At 49.0% G+C, this 22,976-nt stretch overlaps 1 protein-coding gene and 1 long non-coding RNA gene across 2 annotated transcripts in view; one reads left to right on the top strand and one right to left on the bottom strand.

Annotated features, from left to right (window-relative positions):
• The window catches only part of CDH4 (cadherin 4), a 687,747-nt gene that overhangs the window by 544,530 nt on the left and 120,241 nt on the right, over nt 1–22,976 (bottom strand). The gene's annotated exons all lie outside the window — the stretch shown is intronic.
• LOC141407800 (uncharacterized) lies at nt 15,560–18,177 on the top strand. Its single transcript, XR_012418433.1, has 2 exons — nt 15,560–15,755; nt 17,027–18,177. It is a non-coding gene; the product is annotated as an uncharacterized lncRNA (long non-coding RNA).

The raw sequence follows: 22,976 nt of genomic DNA, 5'->3' as shown, positions 1-22,976 counted from the left end.
TGACTGTGAGAGTCCTGCTCTGGGCACTCCAGTCACACCTGCTGGCCTGAGAAAGGGGACACACGATGACTGACACAAGGCCAATCCTCCTCCAAGACATAATTGTGTCTGTGTCAAAAGTAATGAATTTGGGTAGGCCACAGTACCCAGACCTAGGTAACCAGCCTGAATGTGGTGGGGAAGATATTTTTAGATGGCATTAACAATTCAGTTCGTAGACACGCAGTGAGGTGGATGAGCCTTCATGGTGTGGGTGGGCCTTGTCCAATCAGTTGAGGCTTTAAGAAAGACTCTGCTCCCTGGGAGAGGAGAGAATTTCGCCGGGAGACTCCCTGGGACTCGAAGGGCCACACCCGCTCTCCTCAGTCTCCTCCTGCCCATCCTCCTGCTCTGCAGATTTCAGACTTACCAGCCCCCACGACCTTGGGGCCTAGTCCTTAAAAGAAACCTACTCCTCTGTGTATACGCATCCAATGATTCTGTTTCCCTGGGGAGCCCTGCCTAACAGTCCATCCACCCTGCTGTCTCCACCCTTAGAGGTGATAGACACAAATAGCATTAAATAGTTTTCCTTTTGTGTTGCTGACAGTGCTCTCAAGAACATCGTCTCTCGCATGCATAAGCTGAAGAAATCTAGAGTGCAAATCTACCATAATACAGAATCAGGCCTCTGTCAATATTTAAAGCCGGAAATCTTTGGAGGTACATTATCAATTCCAAGATAAATAACCAAGACTGATACGCTTGAATGCTCATTCAATTCTAATGGGAGAATACAAGTTTCTCTCTGCAAATGAACACAGCAAGTGAATCGGTGGAAAGAAGCTCACACTCCTGGCTGGTGCAGGACACGTAGGTGAAGCTTGCCATGTGGTTCCCAGGCACGCAGCTCGGCGTGTGGTCAGCCTTGTCCTGCTCCACTGAGCAGGTCAGGCCAAAATACCAGCAATATCCCTTCTGTACGCTGAGGTGCACTGAAAAAAAACAGCAGCTGCAATACAGCCAAGCGTTGACGCTGAAGTTTCAGTACCATGGTTTTAGACTTCAGGGCATATGAGAATCTTGTTAATTTGTTCAATTCATGTGTCCATTCACCCAGTGGCCACTTCCTAAGGTAGGCGCGGGCGCTCCACCTGGCACCGATAACTCAGCCACAAACAGGACAGGGGACCCTGCTCAGGAGGGAATTCTTTTTCTAACAAAAACTATAGTGCAGTTTAAACATTTATATCTAACAGATTACCATTGAAATGGGGAAAATATAATGCAATGTGATTATACCATTCTGAAGAAAATGACAGGATTTATAAAAAGTATTAATTCAAAGGGCGATATGGGGCTACCTCCAGCAAGACCCAGGTTTCAAGTTCAGTCTCGACGGCGTATCAAGGTGATTCTGTCTCACTGGGAAGACCCTCAAAAGCCTGTATTTTTCTAAATATGTGCTTAGGAAGCATGTGATATGGGCAAGGAAGCCTGAAGGTCATGAACACAGTTGGGTGAAGTTTCACAACGTGAACTCAGTGCCTGGCCACCACCCCGCTGGGGGAACAGACCACAACCTGCTCCTGCAGCTGCCCTTCCTGCCTCCTCCATTCGTCACAAGAAACTTCACCCAGATTAGGACTCACTTTTCAAGACTTTCTAGTTTTTCCTCACTTAAATAAATACTTTTATCAAAGGCCAGGTGTGGTGGTGCACACCTGTAATCCCAGCACTTTGGGAGGCTGAAGTGGGCATATCGCCCAAGCTCAGCAGTTTGAGACCAGCCTGGGCAACATGGCAAAACCCCGTATTACAAAAAATACAAAAAATTAGCTGGGTGTGGTGGTGCACCTGTAATCCAGCTACTTGTGGGGGCTGAGGTGGGAGAAATGCTTGGGCCCGAGAAGTCGAAGCTGCAGTGAGCTGTTATTATGTCACTGCACTCCAGCCAGGGTGACAAAGTGAGACCCTGTCTTAAAAGCAAAACAATATTTTTATCAAGATACTGTTTACATAGTTGAAAGATTTAAGTAGTATTAAAAAGTGTATCATGAAAACCACTAGAGCCCTGGGGCATCCCTCCCCGCCCCAGGGCGTCTAGCCCCTGGCATCTCCCTCCTAGGCTAGCGATGGGTCACAGCGTCTATGGCAACTGATTGAACTGAGGAAGAAGCTATCCCTTGGGGGCCTCTTCAGGGCCCCAGAACTGTGAGCTGAGAAACCTGGAGACGCTGGAGACAGGAGGAGGAAGTCTGCATGGGAGCTGGAGCCGCCAGGCCAAGGAAGCCGGGCCAGGTCTGCTGGTCTCAGGATGCTCCCCGTGGCCAGTCCCAGGCACAGAGATGCTCAGGTTACTCAGTAGTTCTGTGGCCAGGTGAGGGCAGGAACTGCTGTGAGGGGGCAGCACCCCAGGTGGTCTAAGCACAGAACGCAATTGGAGAAACACTGGATGCTGCCAGCATCCTGGGAAGTCCACGTGCTTTCCCAATCCTCCTGAGCCTCTGCCGCCCTCCACGATGGCCCCAGGGGCTCAGTTCTATACACAGTCCCGGGCTCCCTGCCTGCTAGGTCTCCAAGGAAGGGGCCTAGACCTGGGTCTTCAAGGGCCCTGGCAATTTCGATGTAGCCAGGATGGTACTGGGATGTGGCCCTCACCCTCCACCCCGACCTGAGTTTGGGAATAACCACTTTTTCTGCAAAAGGCCAACCGGTAACTGTCATATTTTAGGTTTTCAGGGCTATGTGGTCTCTGCAGCAACTACTCGACGCTGCTGCTGTTGTGGCATAAAAGGGTCAAAGACGGCATGACGGGTGGGCCTGAGTGCCAATAAAACTTATTTATTATTTACTCAAATAAATTTGGTGGCCCCACGTCCAGTCCTAATGCCAGCTAACTGTCAGCCACATTACGGGTAAAGACAAGTGAGGATCTAATTAAATTGATGAAATCATCCCAAACATCTGAAATAAGAAGACTGAAATATGGATCAACGCTGGCTATCATTAAGGAGGACACTCCCCTGAGAGTTTTTGTGCCTTTAGATAATAATATCCCCAATAGCAAAGCTAGCAAGCCCTTTAAAACCTAAGTGTTTAGAATACTAGTAACATTTTTTATTTGAAACAGAGTCTCCCTGTTTCCCAGGCTGGAATGCGGTGATGGTGACGCTATCTTGGCTTACTGCAGTCTTGACCTCCTGGGCTCAAGCAATCCTCCCGCCTCAGCCCCTGGAGTAGCTGCGACTATAGGCGTGAAACACCATGTCCAACTAATGCTTGTGATTTTTGTAGAGACCATGTTGCCCAGGCTGGTCTCAAACTCCTGGACTCAAGAGATCCTCCTGCCTTGCGCTCCCAAAGTGCTGGGATTACAGGTGTGAGCCACTGTGCCTGGCTAGTAACATTATTGATAATACTATGCATATATTATGTCATGGTATATCATATACAAGTAATAACACCATGTACATATTAATGCCATATATATGTATGCATGTATATATGTCATATATGAGCAAAAAGGTTCTTCTGCTGTTAATAATTATTACAAATTTATTTTTGCAACTTTAAGATGTCAATTTATGTTGCATGTTTTTATTAAATAACAGTAGTACAGGAGTTCCAGTATATAATTTATAAAATAACAAATGTCTATATTTTAGAGTTACAAGACTAAAATATTTTTCTCTGGATAAGTTTCTCAGCATTTATTTATTTATTTATTTATTTATTTATTTATTTATTTTTTGACAAAGTGAGATTTCAGGATTAGGACAGGCAGGGGTATGAGAAGCTGAAGGTGCATCTCCCCCCCAGGGACTTCCCAAGGCCTGTCCTGCCCGGTGTCCTATCCTCCCAGGAGGAGAGCAGCTTCAGATGTCAACGTTACCATTTCCAGTTCTCCAAGGAGACTCTAACCTCCAGCCTAGGAGCCACAGGTGGGGGTCCAGACAGGTGCCCCAGCTCAGGGAGCACTTTTCCAGGATGGAACTGGGGGCCTCAGAATCACTGCTGGGCGGGGTGGGGGTGGCAGGGGCAGGGCTGTGGGGGCTCATAGTCCCATGGCCTCTGACTGCTTCCAAACCACAGGTGCCTTCTGTTGGGCTCATAGAGAGTTTTATGTTTTTTAAAAAATATGGGCCGGGCGCGGTGGCTCAAGCCTGTAATCCCAGCACTTTGGGAGGCCGAGGCGGGCGGATCACGAGGTCAGGAGATCGAGACCATCCTGGCTAACACGGTGAAACCCCGTCTCTACTAAAAAAATACAAAAAACTAGCCAGGCGAGGTGGCAGCGCCTGTAGTCCCAGCTACTCGGGAGGCTGAGGCAGGAGAATGGTGTAAACCCGGGAGGCGGAGCTTGCAGTGAGCTGAGATCCGGCCACTGCACTCCAGCCTGGGCGACAGAGCGAGACTCCGTCTCAAAAAAAAAAATGAAATTTCCAACATTTAAAAATTAACTAATTTCATATAAAAATATGGATATGTTGGCTCCTTTTGAGAGGCTGGAAGGGGAGGCAGTTCTGGCTCCACCACCCACCGGGAGAGGCCGCCTGACTGCTCAGGAGGTGCTTATCTGCCCCCTGACTGCTGTATGGTGCTCGGCTGTCCTCTGGCCGCAGTCCTCACCCCACCCTGGTGCTCTCTTCGGCCCAGCCTGAGGACAAGTGCTGCCTGTCACCTACTTCTTACTGTCCTTGCCAGAGAAAAGGGACATTTTCACTTTTGTATCTCTATGTCTCTATCAAAGTGGAAACAGGAAAGAGTTTAAGAGATCCATGTCTTTCAAGGAAGATGGGAACAACCGACTTTCTTTACAGACGAAGCTGTTTTCGGAAGTGGGCTGCTGCTGCTCACCTGCCGATGGTCGCTGAGGCTGAGAGGTGGGTTCTGCCCGAGAGGGCAGGCAGACGGGAGAGTCCTGGATGGCAGGAGATGCTGGGGTGAGGCCTTCCCAGGTAGAAATGAAGATGTCCGGGAGAAGGGGCACCTCTGAGATCAGTGGGGACTGAGGTCAAAGGGCTGGGGCTGTGGTTAGAGAGGAAAATGTTCCCCAGGAACCACTGGCTGAACCTGAGACATGAACCAGCATCACCTACAAATCCTTCAAAGCTGAGGGTGGTCTCTTTCCTGTTCTCACATCTCAAAACACACAGCATAGTTCTCGATGAATCATAATAATGCAATGATTTATATAAGTATTTTTATTGGCCGGGCGCGGTGGCTCAAGCCTGTAATCCCAGCACTTTGGGAGGCCGAGACGGGCGGATCACGAGGTCAGGAGATTGAGACCATCCTGGCTAACCCGGTGAAACCCTGTCTCTACTAAAAAAATACAAAAAAACTAGCCGGGCGAGGCGGCGGCGCCTGTAGTCCCAGCTACTCGGGAGGCTGAGGCAGGAGAATGGCGTAAACCCGGGAGGCGGAGCTTGCAGTGAGCCGAGATCTGGCCACTGCACTCCAGCCTGGGCGACAGAGCGAGACTCCGTCTCAAAAAAAAAAAAAAAAAATAAGTATTTTTATTGTATGTCTGTGATCTATGCAGCTAGAACAATATTACTAGATTACACTGGTATCATAGAATATGGGGCAATCATTATGACGATGTCAATGGTAACGTTAAGTGCACCCTCTTTTCCAGGGGCGTTACAGACCCATTTTACAGAAGAGGAGAGGCCCATGGCACAAGAGTCTTGGTGGTGAAGATGGCAGCAGCTCTCACGCACTGAGCCCTGGGGTGTAAGAGTTCACTGCATGGTCTCCAGGACTCATGTAATCCTCATGAGGACCCCACCAGCTACATATCTTGTCCTGACACAACAGAGATGTGAGGGGCTGCAGTGACTCTCACCCAGCCAGGTCTACTTCAATGATCCTTGATGCAACCACTGTGCTTTGGGTCTCTGTTACTCAACACCTGCCTTGCCAACACCTAAAACAGGGCTCAGCCAAGTGGCTGTGGCGAATGTGGGCTACATGAGGAACCTGCTCCATAAAGACTCCACTCTGGGCTGTCATTCAGAATCACCCTGGGAAGAAAGTCGTGGTTCAGGGTGTCCCTTACTGCCAGCGATCAAAGCATCCGGGTTTAATTTTGCCAATCCCTGGGGGTCCTCAACATCAGAGGGCTGATGGTCGTTGATCCATACACAAGCTAGGAGGCAAGGAAGACTCTGGCCCCCGGCTGCTGCCCCCCACGCCACTGGAAGACCAGATGTCGGGCCTCGCACTTCTCTCCAGGCGTGTGGGCTCGCCTGTGAAATGGCCTCTTGTTGGAGGGAACACTGACTGGGTCCTGCCCCCCAGGGAAGCTCCCGCGAGGACCGATTAAGCAGTGTTGTCAATGTCACCAAGACCACTCCATATAAACCAAATGAAGGCCCTCGGGTCAGATGAGATAATAAAGAGGATATTTCTACAGAGATTCAGTGGGAATCAATTCAGTAAGAAATTAGGAGGAAAATAAATGGCCCTGAAGACCGAGGGCCCCGCAGCGGCTCTGTCCTCACGTTTTCTATCCCGTCACGCCCGGAGCGACAAGGCATGTGCCCAAGCAGGAGGCTTGGATGCCCCTGGTGAGTATCGGGGAATCTGCACCTCCTTCCCCAACTGGGGAGCCTTTGTGTCAATCCACTGGCTTTACTCAGTGCAGTGACACAGGGGACGGTGGTGGGGCTGATGGAAGACAAATGCATCTGACATTTCTAGAGCACTGTGGGGGGCCAGTGTTTCTACCCCGCTAGGAAATAAATGTGTGATACTGAGTTTCTGATGAATACTGTGAGAAACAGTCCGAGGTTCAAATTTAACAGCACGGGAAAATGTCTTTTGAATCAGAAGATGAGAACCCAAGGGAGTTAAATTAACAACATAGCACAACATTTTACTAAGTAATAGGACCATATTTCCCCTTTATGGGGCACTGCTCAGGGCAATATTTAATCTCTTGAGTTTAATGAACTTTTGAAACTACTCAATAAATACTCAAGGCCATGACAAGCACTGTCATAAGATAAATCCAGCCCTACTTCAATGGACTATATTATTTTTGTTATTAAAAAAGGTTAATTTTAATATTCAAGGAACTCAGTTCTCTGGAAAATCACGTCAGGGCGCCGTGCGTTCTGCCCCGGCGACGCCCTGGGATGGCGCATACTGAGCAGTGTGGGACTCCGAGCGGAATTGCCGGGGAGCCTCTGTTTCCAGTGAGGCTGTGTCCTGACAGCAAAACACTCATTTGGTGAAAGGATGTGCCTCGGGTTCCTGTCCCTCCCCAGTCCAGAGGAAGCATGTCCGGGTCCCATGTTAAGGCCACTCACACTGCATGTTAAACCACTGGAAGAGTCCCTGTGACCATGTCACATGCCCGGGTTCACCTGCTGCAGCACGAGCTGCCCGACCACCACTTAGTTCTGCAAAGCTCTTTGGGCCTTTGTCCACAGTCCCCCACGATGCTGAAACCCCTGCTCACCCTTGCCCTGGCATTTGGCTCTAGAGCACCTCAGAAGTTCAGGTGATTTCATGGCAAGTGAGGCCAGGGAAAGGATGAGAAGTAGCCAGCTCTCCCCTATCCCTTAGTATCTCCATGCTGAGTCACTGGGGCTGTCTTTCTCCCAACTGCTCATCTTCGCCTTTCTGCAGAACGCGGGGGGAAGTGTGCCTGGCAGAAAAAAATCTTGGAGCCCTGCAGGCCCCGGAGCCACTGTCCCTCCTAGCGGCTCAGCATCCCCAAGGGCTTGCCTCAGGAAAGCCACCCGACGCCAGCAAATTGGATGCAGGGCAGGTAATTAGGGACAGACAGTGTCCTCCCACTGTTATTTCTTGTCCACCAACGCAGAAGTAGCAGGAGCACCGGTTCTCCGCTTTTCTACCTAAGGATCGTTCTGCTCACATTCCCCACGGGAGAGAAGAGCTTTGGACCAACTGTCTTACTAACCAAGCACAGACATGCTGCAACCAGGAGACATCCCCACAGGAAATGAGACCAACGGAATACAAAACACACAGCTCTGCTGTCTAAGAAGGAGCCTCCGTTTAGACAACTGCTGAGCCCCGTATGCCACACGTGCAGAGTGGTGGGGACGTGTGTCCAGCCCGGCGACGTCCCTTAGTCCAAGAAAGCGGTTCGAGGGCGCAGGTGGTGGACATTCTGGTCTACTGCAGGAAGCGCCCTGGCTAGTAGGTCACCCGTGAAAACCAGCTGCCCCCCACCTTTCTCCTGATGCCAGTGTCAGATCAGATGTGTTTAGCAAGTCCGGGCCCAGCCCGGCCTTCATGGCTTCCAGGCCCCTCAATACAGCACTCAGCCCCTCTCCCTAACTGGCGCTAATTCTGTCCACTCGAGTAAATTATTGCGTTCCTGGGCTCACTTACTCGGCAAACCACAGAGTGGGCACATCTCGGGGGTGTTTTCTAGAACAAATGTCCAAGTGCTCTGAGGCCTGAGGCTACGTGCGGACCTTCAACCTGGCACCCCAAAATTCCCCATGCAGGACAAAAACAAGCAGATGGGAGCAGTGTGCTGTGGTCGGGCTACCCCCGCACTGCCTCCTGTTCCCCAGCTTGTATTAGCGAATATCTCTTTAATAAGTAATTCTTTAACTATGAAATTATTTCAGAGAATTTGGAAAGCTGATACAAAGAAAAGGGAGAAAATTACCTATGACAACACGATCTCATTCAGGGTTTCCCACACACCGTGCTATGGGCACCCTATGACTGCATGATCTCAATGAGGGTTTCCCAAACACGGTGCTATGGGCACCCTATGACCTCACGATCTCAATTGGGGTTTCCCAAACACAGCGCTATGGGCACCCTAAGACCTCACGATCTCATCTAGGGTTTCTCAGAGACGGCGTTATGGGCACCCCATGACCTCATGATCCCAATCAGGTTTTCCCAGACACGGCGCTACGGGCACCCTATGACTGCACGATCTCAATAGGGGTTTCCCAGACACGGCGCTATGGGCACCCTATGACCGCATGATGTCAATCGGGGTTTCCCAAACATGGTGCTATGGGCACTTCAGGGAGGATCCTTTGTTGTGGGGTCTGCCCTGTGCACAGCAGGATGTTCAGCGGCACCCCCAGCCCACACCCACCAGGTGCCGATTGTTCTCACCCCCTGATGTGATAACAAAAAATGTCTCCAGACATCGCCATGTGTTCCTGGCCCAGTTGAGAAGCATCGATCTACTGAACAACAAGGAAGACGCTGAGAGGCGTTCTCCCAGTCTTTTCTCTCCATCCTCTGTCAAATCCAATCGTACGTTCATTCAACAAATATCTAAAGCACCTACTGTGTGCCAGGCATTGGAATTAGCTATGAGAAATACTATAGTGGGCAGGAAAGACATGCTCACTTTTACAAGGGGGTGATATTGTAACCACGGGGACAAACAGATGTTTAGGAGCTGTGCGAAGTGCCAGAAGTGCCCAGTAGGACATGGACATGTCATGTGATAAGATAAAGAACATCTGAGGCCAGGAACGGTGGCTCAAGCCTGTAATCCCAGCACTTTGGGAGGCCGAGATGGGTGGATCACGAGGTCAGGAGATCGAGACCATCCTGGCTAACACGGTGAAACCCCATCTCTACTAAAAAATACAAAAAAACTAGCCGGGCGAGGTGGTGGGCGGCTGTAGTTCCAGCTACTCGGGAGGCTGAGGCAGGAGAATGGCGTGAACCCGGGAGGCGGAGCTTGCAGTGAGCTGAGATCCGGCCACTGTACTCCAGCCTGGGCGACAGAGCGAGACTCCGTCTCAAAAAAAAAGAACATCTGAGACAGGCCACCACGTGGTCAAGGCGGAAAAGCCAGGAATAAGCGCCCAAGAGCAAGAGGACAGAGGAGGCAGAGCCTGTACCCCCACCCCTCCCTGCCCCTCCGAATGCCACACAGGTGCACAGTCACGGCTGAGTCTGGGGACTGTGGGCTGAGGGACTTCAGCCCACTGGCAGGATAGCATCTAGCTATTTGCATTCCCAGAAAACAAAAACAAACACCACCAAAAAACCTTGATCAGTTTAGCCATATATAAAAGGAAGCTTTTAAAATATGTCCTTTGACTCAATGCTTCTGTTACCTAAAATATCTCCTAAGGAGAGAAAAATTCAAATGTGAAAAGACTGGACTCCAAGGCTGTTTATCACAAAGCAGTTTATAATGTAAAACACGCGAAACAGAATATAAGCGCTTAGTTAAATATAGTACGTTATGCTCACACCACAGCATAATTGAAGTTACATTTTGGATGTATTTTGTTTTCATGAAACAGCTCCAAGAGATGTTGTTAAATGAAAAAAGCACACAATAAAAATGTAACTCATGTATTTGCGCACGTATAACATGTACACACAAACCATACACATGTAGCCAACATCCACCCGTTGTCTGTGATATCTTTAAAAATCAAGCTGTAGCACAATACAGAGTACCCCTGAGTTGTTTTAAAAATGCTAACGACAGAATAGAAGCATGGGCAGAAGGTATGAATGGGCACATCACAGGGAACACTCACGGCCAGTGGAGCCTATGAGGGGATGTGAAACCTAATGTGCCATCAGGAAGACGCAAATCGAAGAAGGGTCACAGTGTCATCTTGCACCCCTTCGAGGGCACAGGCTTCCAAGTATGACATGACCACTTCTGGGAGAGGAAGTGGCTCGCTGCACAGCGCAGCTGTGGCTGTAGGGGCAGAAATTGGGACCCCACTTTGGAGCCGACGAAGGGCAGTGGTATACATACGGTCTACCCTTCCAGGAAAGGGGAAAAGTGAGACAGGGTTAACCCCACACCCCCCAGCCCCCACCCACCACCACTCAGACAGCTCAGGCTTCAAGGCAGGGCTCTGCTCCTGGCCGACAGCTGCACAGCCCTTGCCTGGGAGCCTGCAGAAATGCAGACAACACACATTCTAACTGCAAAGAAGCAGAGCCAGCCCTGCCCTCTCCACACTGCAGGATGGTAAACTGTGGAGTTCAAACAGTGGTATACCATATGGTGGCCAAAATGTTTGCTTTATAAATCTTATCAACAATGAATGTAAACTGTAAGTGCCCTCTAATTATATATACTCATTTATTACTATTTAAACAGCCCAAACCAAAAATAGAGATACCTTTCAGCTAAACACACAGATATGATGAAACTGCATTAGAAAGCAAAGCAGGGAACAGAGACAGTGAATCTGGGGGGTGGAGACCTGGGGCGGGGCCAGAGGAGGGTGGGGTGGGGAAAGAGCCAGGAGGAAGGGGCAGGGCCACGGGTGGGTGTGGGCTTGTCTGGCCCTCTCACTGCAGTTCACGGTGCAGTCATTAAAAACACATTTATAAAAGAGAGGCTTGCGTGGACCAATGACAAGATTGAGCCACGAGCCAGTGTGATGATTAATTATGTATCTGAGCACAGACTCAAACAGGACATCGGTATGTGTTTGTGTGTCTGTGTATATCTTTTTGTCTGTGTGTATTTGGGTGGTTAAATGTGTGTGTATCTTTGTCTGTGTGTGTGTCTGTGTGTATGTTTGTGTGGCTGTTTCTGTTTCTGTGGCTATACGTGTGCCTCTGTGTGTTTGTGTGGCTGTATGTGTGTATATATGGATCTGTGTGTGGGTTTGTGTGTCTGCATGTGTCTGTGTGTGTGTATGTGTGTCACAATAGTGGGTCAGAGGAGAGATGAGTATCTTTTACCTTCCAGCATCCTAAACTGCAGGATTTTCCTTTCTTCTAATTGTGAATATATTTTATTTTTACAATTTTTAAACAAAATTGCGAAATATAAAAAGAATCCAACCTAGTAATGTAAACTCATCTCAGAGACATGGAAAATTGGTAACAGAGCTCGGGGGAGTTCCTCCCATGGTCAGCTCACATATCCACATGTATGGACTAGGAGTGTGGTCCTGAGGCCGGTCCTGACACCTCCTCTTCCGCGCCTCGGGCACACCTGCCTCACCCGTCAGGTCCAACTTTGACCTCTCTCAGGAAGCACCTTTGGGACCTGCAGGGTCACCTCTCTCTGTTTCCTGAAGGCACAAAATATGGAGGACAGCAACGGTTTACCCGATGGTGTGCTGGGCACTGTGCTGAGTGTTTGGCAATACTCTCTTGCTTAACCCTAAAACAATCCCACAAGAAGACACCATCACCCTCATGGGGACATAACACATTTCAGAGATAAAAGAATCCATGTGCAGCTCTCCAGGACGGGCAGAGTCAAGTAACCCAGCCTCTCTGACCTTGTGGTGTGCAGCTCTCCAGGACGGGCAGAGTCAAGTAACCCAGCCTCTCTGACCTTGTGGTGTGCAGCTCTCCAGGATGGGCAGAGTCAAGTAACCCAGCCTCTCTGACCTTGTGGTGTGCAGCTCTCCAGGACGGGCAGAGCCGGGTAACCCAGCCTCTCTGACCTTGTGGTGTGCAGCTCTCCAGGAAGGGCAGAGCCGGGTAACCCAGCTTCTCTGACCTCACGGTGTGCAGCTCTCCAGGACGGGCAGAGTCAAGTAACCCAGCCTCTCTGACCTTGTGGTGTGCAGCTCTCCAGGAAGGGCAGAGCCGGGTAACCCAGCCTCTCTAACCTCACGGTGCCAAACCACCTCCATCTTCCCATCAAAGACCTCAAAGCCGTGCCCCCCTCATCATTCCACCAGAAGGAAACAGCTCATGGCATGAGTTCAGCGCATGCCAGGGCCTCCACAGGGATGGCTGAGGGAAGGCAGAGTGGAACAACTGGTGAGTAAGAAGGTGACCTAGACAGACGTGGCTGGGAGGTGAGAATCTACTTATCCAATGTCTCCTGTCTAGAGGAGGGTGTCACGGATTGCTGAGTGTTGTCCTGGGCAGCACCGTCAGCATCGGGGAGGCCATGCCTTTGGAGGAGACTGAGAGGTTTTTTCCTTCCAGGAGTTTTAGGCCAGGCACCACACGACTGCAGCTCAAGGAGGGGCACCCACAGGGGCCGAAGCCCTCATCAGCAACGAACGGCAGTGGTACACGGTCCACTCTTCCAGGAAAGGTGAACAGTGAGACAGGGGGGTCAACTTCAACCCCACACACGATCACCACTACTCAGACAGCTCAGGCTTCAAGATAGGGGTCTGCTCCTGGCCGACAGCTGCACAGCTGAGCACAGAGCCACGGGAGAAACATCCATGGGCGTCCCCATGTGCTAGGACAACCGTGGCTCCTGCTCCTGACCTCCTGCAGCACAGCTCCAGTCCGGTGCCAGGCATTAAATCCTTACCCACATGATGCTTTAACTGCAGCTGCAATCTACATAGCAAATGCCAAGTGCAGAGATCAAGGCGAACAGGAGGCCTGGGCACTCGGGGGCTCTTTGAGTAAATGACATCTACGCTAAAGTTTAAAGGTGGGCAAGATGGGAGTACGGCTTCCCCCACGAAGAGAAGATAGTGATTCCTGTTGGTGGAAAAGGCATCTGTGATGATCCTGAGCCTGGGAACCTGGCGTGTGGAGAAGCTACAGCCAGCCTGGATACAGCGTGGACAGCAACAGAAGATAACGGGAGAGGAGGCAGGAGAGCAGGAACCAGTCCCTGCAAAGGAGGCCAGTCACGCGTTTGGCAATACGGTAGGGCAGGAATTTGAACCAGCGCAGGCGGGGACAGCTGAACATGTTGCATTAAGGCTAAGACGAGCCACACAGACAGGAAGAGTTCAAGAGTTCTTGAGACCACCATCCAAGGGCGGGTAGGGATTTGGTCGTTGGCACAATGAATTCAGCTGTTCTTGTCCAGGGGATTTGCCAAACTCCTGATCTGAGTGTTCATCTCATGGTCTTGGAAGGGAAGGGAAGGGGTTGGTTATGGGGAAAGAAGACAAAGCCTGGGGCCCATTCAGGTGGATGGTCTTATAGGGGACAGACTGCAGAACGCTGCCACTTCAAAGCGCACATCTTCCGTATAAGGTTAAACCCTAGTCCCCCTCCTGCCACTTCCAGAGGCTTTAGGGAAGGTGGCTCAGTGGAGCAGAGGGGTAGGAGTACTGTTCGGAGAGGATGGAGGCCACATTCACCACACCTAGGTGGTGCTGGTAGAACCCCAAGTTCAAACTCAGTTTAAAGCAGTTCCAAACTGACAATGCCCCTAGGGCCTGGCAATGGCCAATGCAAAACCTCTCTAGAGACACACATCCTCTTAGTAGGAAGATTCTCACCAGTGATATCCCACGGCAAATGAGTAGCTCAGAGTTAGATATGACTACACTATGAGCTAGAACAAGTAGAAACCTCAGACAATAAAATCAGAACTGCAAACATCAGGCCTGTGAGGGATCAGACTTGGAGTCTGAAATACCTATACTTATTATGTTTAAAGAGATTTGTTTAATGACCCAGAAAATAACTGCAGAGAACAGAAAAGTATAAAAAAAGAAGCTGGAAGTTAACAAAAGAGAACCCCCAGAAGTGAAAAATACAGAATTTATAATTTAAAACTTAATGGGTAGGATTAGTAGCTGAGCTGACCTTGCTGATGAGAGAATTGGTGAACTGGAAGGCAGGTCAGAAGAAATTGTTTAGAATGTGGTAGAGAGAGACTAAGGGATTAGAAAGAAAAGGGTAGAAGACGCAGTGGGCAGGATGAGAAGTGTTGACACATTGGGGCGGATGTTCAGAAAAGACTGGTTTGCAGGACAAACCACACATCCAGATCACCAGCTTCCAGATGGACAGCAGCACAGTAAATGCCTGACCACACTGTGAAAGCACGGCCCTTCTCTGTCCTGCCAGGGCCTGAGTAAGAGGCCAGCTCTTTAGCACCCCCACTGGTGCTAGTCTCAGTTGGGGCTGACCTGGGTTCTATGCTCCGTGGGGAGACCCTGTCTTTACACTCATGGTTCCTCCTGGTGTGATTCCCAATATCCCCTCCTGTGATGGTTAATACTGGGTGTCAATCTGGTTGGATTGAAGGATACCAAGTATTGATCCTGGCTGTGTCTGTGAGGGTGTTGCCAAGGGAGATTAACATTTAAGTCAATGCGTTGGTAAAGACAGACCCACCCTCAGTCTGGGTAGGCACCATTTAATCAGCTGCCAGCACAGCTAAAATATAAGCAGGCAGAAAAATGTGAAGAGAGAAACTGGCTTAGCCTCTCAGCCTTCATCTTTCTCCCGTGCTGGATGCTTCCTGCCCTTGAACATCAGACTCCAAGTGCTTCAGTTTTGGGACTCGAACTGGCTCTCCTTGCTTCTCAGCCTGCATATGGCCTATTGTGGGAGCTTGTGATTGTGTGAGTTAATTCTTAATAAACTCATATATATACATATATGAGTTTACATATTATATATATTCCATTAGTTCTGTCCCTCTAGAGAACCGTGACTAATACATTCCCCCATCATGATACACACTGATTGGTTTTTTTGCTCTGTAGCAACGGACTTGTGTCCTCCCCCCTGCAAAAAAACATGTCTATATCCTAACCCTGGTTACCTGGAAATGTGAGCTTATTTGGAAAAATGGTCTTTGCAGATGTAATGACATTAAGGATCCTGGGATGAGATCATTCTGGACTTAGGGTGGGCTCTAACGCCCTGGCACTGAGCATTTCTGATGACAGGTGACCTCTCAAGAAGGGAGAAGTCCATGGAGGTGCACCTGAGGAGAGCCACGTAAAGACAGAGGCATAGCCTGGAATGACGCAGCCACCCAAGGCTGGAAGAGGTGAGGCAGGGGCCTCTCCTGAAGCTTCAGAAGGAACATGGCCCTGCTCGCACCTACATTTCAGACTTCTGGTCTCCAGAACTGTGAGAAGGTAAGTCCCTGTGGTTTTAAGTCCCCTGGTTTGTAGTAATTTGTCACAACAGCCCTGGGAAGCCAACAGAAGGTGTCACTTCCTCTGCCTTTTCAGGAGGGCCCACAACAGAGACACCAGGAACACCTGCTCACGGGAGGTCCACTCCCAGGGGTCTCCCATGCCAGGGTCTTCCATGTGCATATTCATTGTGTGCGTGTTCACCTGCCTTTCCTCTTGGCATAAGGATCTCTCACCCTTCATCCTGATGAAACGACCCCTACCTCACACCACCCACCTTTCCGTAATAAGTTAGAGCTGCTGCGTTTGAGCATTCCATTAGGCGGCCAGGCAGTCAATGAGCATCAAGTAAGCTTTGTTTGTAGTTCTCATTTCTTATTTTTACGTTTAAGCCTCTAGTTAAATGAAACATGATGCCACAGGTATCAGGTATCCTTTCCATTAGACATTTCTGCTCAGAACAGTGATCTTTTTATTTTTAATTTATTTTATTTTTATTTTTGAGACAGAGTTTTATTCTTGTTGTCCAGGCTGGAGTGCAGCGGCATGGTCTCGGCTCACTACAACCTCTGCCTCCTGGGTTCAAACAATTCTCCTGCCTCAGCTTCCTGAGTAGCTGGGATTACAGGTGCCTGCCACCGTGCCTGGCTAATTTTTTTGTATTTGTAGTAGAGACTGGGTTTCACCATGTTGGCCACGCTGGTCTCGAACTCCTGACCTCAGGTGATCCACCCACCTCAGCCTCTCAAAGTGCTAGGATTACAAGTGTGAGCCACTACACATGGCCAACAGTGATCTTTTTAAATAGTTTTCTGAAAGGTGTCATGTGATTAAAGTGTTTCTCTGGTAGTAGATTATACAAAGGCCAAACTGGGGTGGGAAAGTGAGTAATTGATATTCCTTAGGTGGGTGGGTTAACTGGTGGCTCAAATCTTCGAACGGGGGACATTCTGCGGACTGCCCTGCGGCTTTAGAGCAGCGTTCCATCGTAGCATGTGCAGTCTTTGTTGAGCTTCGAGGCATCCTGGGAAGGGAGAAGGCACACAGGGATGAAGACAGGGTCACATGTTCTTTCCTCGGTTCATTTATCCTCTTTGAAAACGGGAAAAAAAAATCTCCTTGCTAAGTGGATGTTTTTGTTTATCATAAACTGCTAGGTTATGTGCAATGAACTAATTATTTCCGCACAGGCTAAGACAAGCCCAAAATAGCTGTCTATGATTTTCTGTACTTACCTTCTCCCGAAGAACTTATTCTCCCTTACATTTCAGAACTTGAGTCCCTGATTGGGCCCTGGTGGTATCATCTATAGAAATAAGCAGCAACTGCTATGAAGATCCAATCACAAACATCCTGGTGACCTTTCAAGGCAGGACACTTGGCACCTTCTTTGGAAGACGCATTAGGGAGCGCAGGCACCCCAAGCCTCATTCGAGATCACTACTCCACACAGGCTAGGGGAGCTGGTCTCTCTTCCTTCCCCCAAATTTAAAATGTGCCATCCTATGACCAGCTAACCTTCCCTTGCAAAATAACACTCTGAATTTCCATCTGCCGAATTCAGACAGGGACTATGTCCTGCGGCGTAACTTGTAGTTTTCAAATATTTGCTAGATTATAAAGGATGATACTCCAGTATTTTTATATCATCTAAATTTTCCCACATCTTCCCCTGCTAAGGGTGAGTATTTCTGATGACATCTTGAGCAGATGCAGGAGAAATAATTTGGATACAACAGAGCACAGATGACATATTTCTTTGTAGAACCTCAAACCTTCCGTTTGCCGAAGCTGCAATAAGCCCCACACCCTCTTTAAGCGTCGTGAAAGATCTCCAAGTTGTAACAACCATGCGGGCTGCCATATTGAGCCATTTAACAGTTCATATGGTCTTTAAAATGCATATCGTGTGACAGCGGGTCTGAGTTTGTGAATGACAGCTTTTTATGAGAACTGCCTTCCATCCTCCTGAAAGATACTATCTTCTCATCATTGCAACTTGCTAACATCTTGATGGATCGAGGCAGGGGTGGAAACTGGTGGGAGGGGCAGAGGGGGGTTTGGAGGATGGTGTTGTTGGTGGGAGTGCTGTCGAGGCGAAAACCTGTGAATTATCAGAGTTCACGCAAACCGGATCGCTCATCTCTCTGTCCACGGATATGGATACAAAGGGATGATCACAACTCTATCAGGTCGTGGCCCAGAACTGGGTAAAACAAGGACGAGTGTGAAGTGTGATTTATCTGCAAACGGTGTCCATTCAACCATTGAGGCAGTCATAAAGGTATTAATTTAGCTGCAAACATTAAAATGTATACAGTAAGATGGATTTTTTTAACAGTTCAGTGTGGCATAACCTTAATGCGGTACATTAAAATCATTCATTACAATGAATAAATAGCTTAATGAGATTTGAAGCATCGAGCAGTCTCCCCCTAAATGTCTGATGAAGTGAAGCAGGCAGTGGCTGTCACTGAGCATAAATTATGCAAAATAATACACTCAACACCATCTCTCCCTATGCATCCTTGCTTTTGTTGAATATTCAAAGGGACAGCTTCCCAGGACAATATCAAATTAGTCTTTGTAATAAAAAAGTCTGCAACAAAATTATCTACACAATCCTTATCTGCATAACTCTCCATTTAAACAAAGGCCAGTGACAGGCCGATATCTTATTTGAGTGATGTGTCTCCACTCTAAGCAATGCTACCTAGTTTTGAGTCATTTTTCTTTTTGTTTAACATTCCTGGAGTTGACACTTCACCTCGAAAACTTGCAGTGGGAATTTAAACAAAGAACATTTGAGCACAGGAGCCTTGAGCAGAGTTGGTTAAACCGTGGGAACAGGAAAGAATGTCCTGGCAATTTCTCTACTGCTCCTTAGAAAAATTCTTTGTCGAATCAGTGCATTTAAATGAAGCATTTCAAAAACCTCCCTCCCCTTCATTTGTGGATTTCAGAAAGTGAGATGGTTAGGCTGGACAATGGGGGTGGGGCAGAGGATTTAAAGACCAAAAGCTCCACAGACCACCTCCCTGCAGCCGCTGGCTTGGGAAGATGAGGTTCTGAATTTTCTTAATGACCTTCAGATTTCCCCACACAGATTCGGATGTTGGATTAACTTCAGTAACTGTAAAAGTCACGGCTCTAATTATTTCATCCTGCTTGGTGTCTACAGTGAGAAGTACAGGATGACTCTGCGTGGCTGTCTGTCAATTAAGGCGACTCCACGCCGCTGCTGCCCCATTAGTGACTGTGAGAGCAGAGCATTCCCAAGACCCCACCGAGGCCCAGCGCCCCACGGCCAAGGCACTCACTCCAAAACCACGTCCATCCTCTCTATCTCGTCTTCAGACCCTTCCGAGGAACAGATCTTGAAATGGATTATGTTTCCACACCCTGGTGTTAGTCCGTTAAGAGGAATTACACTTACCACTTGTCAGGCAGGCTACGTGCCCCGGTTTCATTCATACAGTTTCATTTAATTTTCCAACCACCTACCCAGCATTCTCACGCTCCCTTTTGCATAGGTGGAAAACAGAAACCTTAGGCTCAGAATGGTTGCAAACTTGCTTAAAGTCAAACAGCAAAGAAGGGAGGGTCTCTCTGAGTTACAGCTGAGCCCTCAGTAAAAAATGGATGCTTAATATCCGTGGACGGGACTGATGTCGATGTCTTGGCTGTGATGACATCACCTGCAGTCCATGGAAGGCTACCATTAGGACATCAACTGAAGGGAACTTTCTGGGCTATCTTTGCAACTTCCCCGTGAATCTAGAAATACTTCCCCAAAAAAGTTTTAAAAAATTATGCTAAAGCATCCTTCTACATGGAGTGAGTTGTCTGATGGCCAAAATACATCCATGTCAATCCCTGGAACCTATAATGTCATTTTACTTGGAGAAACGGTATTGACAAGCAGATGTGATTAGTAATTTTGAGATAAAGAAATCATTCTGGATTATCTGATTGGGCCCTAAACCCAATGACAGGTATCCCTATGAAAGACACAAAGTGAGACGCACAGATGAGAGGAGAAGGCCGCGGGAAGACTGAGACAGAGACTAGAGTGATGTGGTCACAAGCCAGGGAAAGCCGGAGCCAGCAGGAGCTGGAGAAGCCCAGGGAGGGAGCAAGCACGGTCCTGCCCACACCTTGATTTTAGATTTCAGATTTTTCCAGAACTGTGAGACAGCACATTTCTGTTGTTTTAAGCCGTCCACTTTGTGCTAATTGGTGACAGCAGCCCCAGAAACCTCACATACTATACTTTCAAAGTTTTGAAGGGAAGAAAACTATATCCCAATTTTTTTTTTTTTTTTTTTGAAACAGAGAGTTTTGCTCTCTCCCCCTGGCTGCCATGCAGTGGCATGATCATGGTTCACTGCAGACTCAACCTCCTGGGCTCAAGCAGCCCTCCAGCCTCAGCCTGCTGAGTAGTTGGGGCTACAGGCGTGCACCACCATGCCCAGTTTACTTTTGTATTTTTTGGAGAGATGGGGGTCTTGCCATGTTGTCTAGGCTGGTCTTGAACTTCTGGGCTCAAGTGATCACCCACCTCGGCCTCAAAAAGTGTTGGAATTAAAGGTGTGAGCCACCACGCCCAGCCTCCCAATGAAGTCTTCAGAACCATTTTTCCTAAATCATTTATCCAGATCAAGTGAGTCAACATCATGGGACATAAAGGGATGTGTGAACTAATTCCCCATTAATTGGCAGGGCTGCATTGATCTCCTTTCTGCTACAGAGGACACAAACAACAGAAATGTGCTGTCTCACAGTTCTGGAAAGGGTGGCCAGCGGACCACCCTAAGGAGTCCAGATGGGGAACAGATGGAATGTACCCTCTACACAGCACTGAAGGATGGCTTGGAGCCAGTGGTTATGACACATTAACATCCTGAGACTTCTGGTTTTGAAAGGGACCTTCTTTCTGGGGATCTGGTTCACGTTCTTCAGATAAAGTTAAAGACACTACAGTTGTTTGAAAGCTAAAGCGACTCGTTGACTACAGAAAAGCACTATGCAGTGGTTTTGTTTCACTTCACAAGGACACTTGAAGGTCACCGTAACCACAGACTCCTCCTTACACAAGTGCACATGGGGATGTCTTGGTGCTGGAGGGTTCTGCACTCAGGAAAGGCACCAGGGAGGTGGAGAGAGGATGAAGGAAATGGGACAACCAGGAGACGGGGCCGGCAGAGCCCTGGACCACACAACTCAACCGTCCGATGGATACTTAGACATGGAATGGGGACCTTTTGGATTCATCAGGGCCCAGGAGTCCCGGGCTGTGTCATCTAAATGATGCTGTGACAAAGTGCCACAGGGCTGCTCCCCCTCGCCGGAGCCCCCCGCGTCTCCACACCACTTCTGAAAACTCCAAGGCTCCTCCATTTTAGATTGAGCTTCAATAATTGCAGAGCCCTGCTTGCAAAATATGTCACTTGGCTGTCCCTTCCAAATCCCCAGTTACCTTGGCAACGCAGACTTGAAGGACAGCAGCCGCCCTCATGTGTTGGTGGTGGATGCACGTTTGTATTTTGATCATCCTACAGCCTCCAGCTTGCCTAACTAGCGCTCACTGGTTGCGATGAAAGAGTTGGCCCCAAAGACATGCCAAGGAGGCTTTCGACTCAGGAACTGTGCCCATCGGTGTCAGAACCACCTAGGAAGGCTGTCAGATCAGGGCATTTGCCACAGGGAAGTGCCAGGGAGGAGAGGCGGTGTAGGTGGTGTCTCCTGCTGCCAATAATACTGGCCGCCTGCCATTCACCTGTGTCTCTGAGCTTTGTCCCTCATCAGTAGCATGGGAATGTGAGCACCCACCTTCTAGGGCTTGCCTGGGGGTCTGTGCTGAGACAGATGGGAAGAACAGGGGCAGCCACACAGAAGGATCCACAGGAGGGAACCACTCCAACCACACTCCATGGGGGAGAATGCATAGGAAGATGCATCATGGCCCCAGACCAGCCTTTCCCCCATGGCTGATCTGAACTCCACCTGGAGTAAGAGCCCGTCCAGCATTAGAACGTCCCAAGCCCACACCTCCACCCCAGCCTCCTCACCATGTCCCTCTCAGTCTCTGCTCCAGGTTCCCCTGCCCCACTTCTGTGCCATTTTCATTTCTCTAACTTGAGGAACCTGTCTCACCGTCTCCCTTCCCAGGCCAGGCCAGAGCCTGGCTTTCTCCAAGACGGTTCCGGCTCCTCCTGCCCTCCTTCCCCTGGAATCTTTCCCAGCGACACTCACATCCCACACAGCAGAAAGCCGGGCACTTTTGTGGCTGGTCTCAGGGGTTCTATGCTCCTTTCATCAGCACCAGTAGGGCAGAGAAAAAGCACATCACCACCACCACTACCACTATCGATGCCACAAATGCCACCACTGGCATTGGCACCCCCCCCCCACACCCACACAATCATCAGCAACACCATCACCATCTTGAGCACATTTACTACTGGCACCACCTTCATCACCACCACCAAGACCATCACACTACCATCAACAAACCACACCATCACCACTGGCACCAAGACCATCACACTGCCATCAACAAACCACACCATCCCCACCAGCACCAAGACAATCACACTATCAACAAACCACACCATTACCACCACCACCACCAAGACCATCACACTACCATCAACAAATCACACCATCCCCACCAGCATCAAGACCATCACACTACCATCAACAAACCACACCATCACCACTAACACAAAGACCATCACACTACCATCAACAAACCACACCATCACCACCACCAAGACTATCACACTACCATCAACAAACCACACCACCACCACCACCAAGACCATACACTACCATCAACAAACCACACCATCATCACCACCAACACCAAGACCATAACTACTATCAACAAACCACACCATCACCACCAGCACCAAGACCATCACACTACTATCAACAAACCACACCACCATCACCACCAAGACTATCACACTACCATTAACAAACCACATCATCATCACCACCAACACCAAGACCATACACTACCATCAACAAACCACACCATCACCACCAGCACCAAGACCATCACACTACTATCAACAAACCACACCACCACCACCAAGACCATCACACTACCGTCAACAAACCACACCATCATCACCACCAACACCAAGACCATACACTACCATCAACAAACCACACCATCACCACCAGCACCAAGACCATCACACTACTATCAAC

Source organism: Macaca fascicularis, chromosome 10 (assembly GCF_037993035.2).
Source record: "Macaca fascicularis isolate 582-1 chromosome 10, T2T-MFA8v1.1".
NCBI lineage: Eukaryota > Metazoa > Chordata > Mammalia > Primates > Cercopithecidae > Macaca > Macaca fascicularis.
The sequence above is the reverse complement of the archived record's forward strand: the minus strand, read 5'-3'. Positions and strand labels throughout refer to the sequence as shown.